Here is a 6000-nt window from a genome sequence, read left to right on the forward strand (position 1 = left end):
TATCAGGTTCATACAGCACCATGGGCACTTTCGCTGGTGGTTTTGTACAATAATGCTTAACTCGTTGGCCATTCACTGTAAATTCCTGGCCTTTATCATTTTGTAAGGTGATAGCTCCGGAGGGTTGAACGTTCGTTACAGTGAAGGGTCCAGACCAACGGGATTTTAGCTTTCCAGGAAATAAAGTTAATTGAGAGTTATAAAGGAGGACTTGATCATCCGGTTCGAAGTGCCGGGATATGATTTTTTTATCGTGATAAGCTTTAGTCCTTTCTTTATAGATTTTTGAATTTTCAAAAGCTAAATGTCTGATTTCATCAAGCTCGTTAAGCTGGATGAGTCTCCTTTCTGCAGCTGGTTTGATATCAAAGTTCAAAAGTTTGGTAGCCCAAGCTGCTTTATGTTCCAGTTCGACTGGTAGATGACATGATTTTCCATAAAGGAGGTGGAATGGTGTTGTTCCTAACGGCGTTTTGTAGGCGGTCCTGTAGGCCCAAAGTGCATTATCTAGTTTCCTAGACCAATCTTTTCTGGAGGTTCCTACGGTTTTCTCTAAGATTTCCTTAATTTTCCGGTTAGAGACTTCTACTTGTCCACTAGTTTGTGGGTGGTAAGGTGTAGCTACTCTATGATGAACACCATTCTTTTTAAGCAATCTATCAAAGATTTTGTTAATGAAATGAGTTCCACCGTCACTAATGACTACTCTTGGAACTCCAAATCTTGGAAAGATTATACTCTTGAAGAGTTTAATAACCACAGATGCGTCATTGGTAGGAGAAGCTACTGCTTCGACCCATTTGGATACGTAGTCTACAGCGACTAGTATATATTTGTTTCCATATGAAGACGGGAAAGGTCCCATAAAATCGATACCCCAGCAATCAAAGACTTCAACTTCAAGAATGAATTTCTGTTTCATTTCGTGTCTTTTGCTGATTTTTCCACGTCTTTGGCATCTGTCACATTGGGTTATAAATGCATGGACATCGCGAAAAATGGTTGGCCACCAAAATCCTGCTTGGAGAATTTTCGAAACCGTTTTAAAGGTAGCGAAATGTCCTGCATAATCAGCTCCGTGACATTGGTAAATAATGTCTGGAATTTCAGCTTCGGATACGCATCGTCTGTATATGCCATCAGAACAATGCTTATAGAGGTAAGGTTCATCCCAATGATAGCGTCTTACTTCTCTGAAAAATTTCTTCCTCATATATCCCTTGAGTTCGTCTGGCTCAACCTCAGCTGCCAAATAGTTAACTATGTCGGCATACCAGGGTCGGTTATCCGGGTTTCTACCAATCGCGTTTACCTCCCGTTGTGATAACACCTCAGGTGTGAGATTAATCTCATCACCGTAAACATTAACTTGTAAACCGAAGTTGATTTTAATAGACGGGGGTTCGTGATTTTGGTTATCGGGGAGATGAGAAATTACATCAGTCTCGTCATCGATCGATGTATCACAAAGTGAATCGACCGATATGCCATCTCTCTCATCGATCGATAGATCTTCCGATGTGAGAGATATTTGACCAACGAAGGATGTATCTATGTGTGCAACATTCTCTGTGGGAAAGAAATCGTCTATAGGGACATAATCCTCTATCCTTATCCTAGAAAGATGGTCACCGACCCCATTATCTACTCCTCTCTTATCCTTAATCTCAATGTCAAACTCTTGGAGTAGTAGAATCCAGCGTATGAGTCAAGGTTTAGCATCTTTCTTTTGCATTAAATATTTGATGGCAGCGTGTCAGTGTGAACTATCACTCGTGAGCCAATCAAGTATTGACGGAACTTTTCAAAAGCATAAACTACAGCTAATAGTTCCTTTTCTGTTGTTGCGTAATTCCGTTGTGCTTCATCAAGCGTGCGGCTTGCGTAGTAAATGGCATGTAGCTTTTTATCTTTCCTTTGGCCTAGAACTGCTCCAATTGCGAAATCACTCGCATCGCACATGATTTCGAAAGGAAGATTCCAGTCGGGGGCTTGTACGACGGGGGCAGTGATAAGGGATTTCTTTAAATCTTCAAAAGTTTTCATGCATTCGGGGGTAAAATCGAATTTAATATCCTTGCATAGTAGGTTATTTAAAGGTCTAGCGATTTTGCAGAAGTCCAGTATAAATCTCCTGTAAAATCCGGCGTGTCCGAGAAAACTTCGCACGTCCCTAACAGTTTTGGGTGGAGGTAAACTGGTCATTACTTCAATCTTAGCTCTATCGACCTCTATTCCAGCGGCGGAAACCCTATGTCCTAACACTATTCCATCGTTAACCATGAAATGGCATTTTTCCCTGTTTAGGACAAGGTTCTTTTCTTCGCATCTTTCCAATACTTTGCATAAATTGTCGAGGCAACTCTTAAAATCTGATCCATAGACTGAAAAGTCATCCATGAATACCTCCATGAAGTCCTCGATCATAACTGTAAAGATTGACATCATACAACGTTGGAAAGTAGCGGGGGCGTTACATAGACCAAATGGCATTCTGCGATATGCGAAAGTTCCATAGGGGCATGTAAACGTTCTCTTTTCTTGATTATCCGGGTGTATAGGAATTTGGAAAAATCCAGAATATCCATCAAGAAAACAGTAATACTAGTGATTAGCTAATCTCTCCAGCATCTGATCAATAAAGGGAAGGGGAAAATGGTCTTTCCTAGTAGCGGCATTCAATTTCCTATAATCAATGCACATCCGATGACCAGTAACGGTACGAGTCGGAATGAGTTCGTCTTTTTAAAGAACCCTTGATCCCATGATTGCCTACCTTTTCGTTTGACTTTGGCACATGAGGTGGCGGGTTTGGCTAGGTAACATAATGGCAATGTATCGGACTGCAAATCCTGGAATGACGGTTCGACCCCGTCCTTGGCCTCTCCTTTCAGTCGAGTTGCTAAAGCACCTCTCTAGACAAGTGCTCGAGTCACTCCGAGGAACGCCTTTTCAGTCGAGTTGCTAAAGCACCTCTCCTTTGCTGTTCGAGTAAACAAGAAATGCTCGAGTTACTAAATACCCCTAACCGGGCCCCTCTCTGATAAAGAAAAAAAACGAAAAAATCTCAAATTTATGAAAAATTATGTTATTAACAATCTAGTTCGACTATTGTTACTCCTGCTCGGTAGTTCCGTAGCACGTTTTTTCAAACGTTTTCTAGGATCAGAAGGAAGCGCTATTCTGACAACTATGTGCGTTTCATTCTTCGCACTGGTGGGCTTCCTATTTTTATTTCGAATTTATTACTTTCGTTTGAAAGGACCACTGAGGGAGATTCTCAATCTCTTCTTTCTAAATGCTGTTGAGATTAAGAAACCTGCTATGGAACTGGTCTAAAGGACCACGTTCGTCAGGATGGCTCGACGTGGATCCCTGTTTTTATTCCTAGTTCCACCTTCTTGACATAGTTTCCGTCTCTTGAATACCAACTTTCTGCAGGGGTGGATTGAGCGGTGGCAACGTCCGAAAGGTATGATTTTGTAGTAGATGGCCCCTTCCCTTCCTGAAACGGCTTAAATAAAGCTCGCCCTCGAGAAGAAAGATAGAAAAGAAAGAAGGTAAATGCCTTTATAGCTAAGAAATCTGCACTCTGAAATTAAGTTTTTGATAAATGAAACTTTCAGGGAAGGGTAAGAAGATGCTAGCGTAGTTCCGAAGGCTTTTATTCTAATAGGGCTGCTTCCTCTTTCTCCCGTTGAGTTGGGCTACCAGTTGTAGAGAACGTAGGACTTCCCGGTAAGCGTATCCCCGAAGTGTAGCGCAGGCTGTCCGAGTGGACCCACGTTGACTAACCTATCCACAACTACATCCCCGAGCGGCAGTCAAACGGAGGCGTGAATGCAAGATGCCAGCGGAATGATCGGCCGGACAGAGGCTAGGGCGACTTCCCACCGCGTCCTTCCCTGTGATACCTCCCTTTTTGGGTACAACATGTACGGGGCTTACCCATTTGCTATCCGAAATAGGGTAAATAACTCCAGCATCAAAGAGTTTTATAATTTCGTTTTTATCTACTTCCTTTAGATTCGGATTCAATCTCCTTTGCTGTTCTATTGACGTTTTAGCGTCATCTTCCAAGTTAATCCGATGCATGCAAAGATCGGGAGAGATTCCAGGAATGTCATCGAGAGAATACCCGATCGCTTTCCTGTACTTGCGTAATTTATTCAGCAATAAAGCAAGTTCTCCGCTAGTGAGATTGGCGTTGACAATAACAAGGTAGGACTGATCATAAAGGTAAGCGTACTTAAGACCGCTGGGTAGAGGTTTTAATTCTACCTTTGGTGCTTTATCTTTAGACCAATTTGATTGCGAGGGAGGTTGTCAATCGACGATATCTCGAAGGTATCGATCGATGACAACTTCGTAATCGTCATTTTTTTCTACATTTGCAACTTCGATGCTAGCGTCCATTAGTCGCATGTAATCGTCTGTCCTATCTGATATGCTGAAAACTTCATTTTCCACGTGGTTAAGGGTGTCTTCTAAGGGGTTGTCTGAACACATGTTTATGAAAGAGTCTCTTTCATCCTCAGAAACGTTTTCCACGTAGAAGGCCTGGTCATCTATTAGGGGTTGCTTAATCAGTTTTTCCATATCAAAAGTCATCGAGATATCCCCTATGTTCAAATTAATTCGTCCTTCTTTGACGTCAATGATTGCTCCAGCTGTAGCTAGGAATGGCCGACCCAAAATGAGGGGGTCTTTGGGTTCTTGTCTGTATTTCAACACAACAAAATCTGTAGGCACGATGCAATCGTTAATCTTTATGGGAACATCTTCGAGAATTCCTTCGGGTACCCTAATAGATCTATCAGCTAAAACCAGGGTGATCGGAGTTGGCATAAACTCTTTATATCCTAACATCACTGCAACAGAGTAAGGCATAAGGTTCACGCTAGAGCCGAGGTCACATAATGATCTAGGGAAGCGCGTGTTTTCTATTTTACAATCTAGGACGAAACTACCAGGATCTGATCTCTTCGTTGGAGTTTCTCCTTTAATCATAGCACTTACTTCTTCTGAAATCATCATCACGCTATGTTCTGCAATTGGATAGTTTGGAGATGTCATATCCTTTATATACTTCTTAATTGAAGGTGCTATTTTTATAGCATCACTAAGGGACATCTCGACAGTAATCTTATCTAAGGCTTTCTTGCAGATTGCGTTTTCTAATGATTTCTTAGTTTGCGTCTTAGGAGGAAAAGGGGGTAAGGTTCTATAGACTCTTTCAATTATGGGCTCGGGTTGAGTAGACCGTCGATCGACGGGGTTTTCAGGTTGTCGATTGATGGTAGATGTCTTGGGTCGATCGACGCCAGTTCCGTACTGTCGATCGATTTTATCCTCAATCTTCGTATCTTCTTCTAGTTCTAAGTCTATTGCCTTTTCCTCAGCCTTTTCAGCGGTGGTTTTCCGGTTCTCTTTAGATGGATTTGGGTCAAGATCGTTAAGAAGAATAGGATGAGAGTTGCTTTTCCCGGTCTTGTCGGTGTCGTCAGGCTTTCCAACATCTGAGTTATTCCTCGTATCTGCTGCGAGGTTTTTCCCGCTGCGCAGCATTACGGCACTGACTTGACGTCTTGGGTTTAGATCAGTTCTTCCGGGAAGACATCCAGCGTCTCTCTTTATGGCAGTTGCAATCTCAGCTACTTGACCTTCTAATTTTCGGATTAGTTCTCCTAAAGAATCTGCTTTCTCCATCAATTCTCCGTAAACCATATTTATCATTCCGTAAAACTCCGATTTTGTCTTACTGATACCACTCAAATTACCCTAAGGAGTGTTACTCTCATCAAAAGAGGTTCAGATGTAGTACTTAGGGATCAAATCCACAAGGAACTAGGGAACAATTAAATCTAGTGTTTATTAATTCTAAAGGTTATAAATGTTTAAATGAAATAGCAATAGTAACAAGCGAGTAAATAATAAATGTAACGTGGTTGGAAATGATATTAGATGCAGGGCCACTATTCAGGTGTTGGAGATTATAAT

This window comes from Brassica napus, chromosome A10, assembly GCF_020379485.1.
Source record: "Brassica napus cultivar Da-Ae chromosome A10, Da-Ae, whole genome shotgun sequence".
Classification (NCBI taxonomy): Eukaryota; Viridiplantae; Streptophyta; class Magnoliopsida; order Brassicales; family Brassicaceae; genus Brassica; species Brassica napus.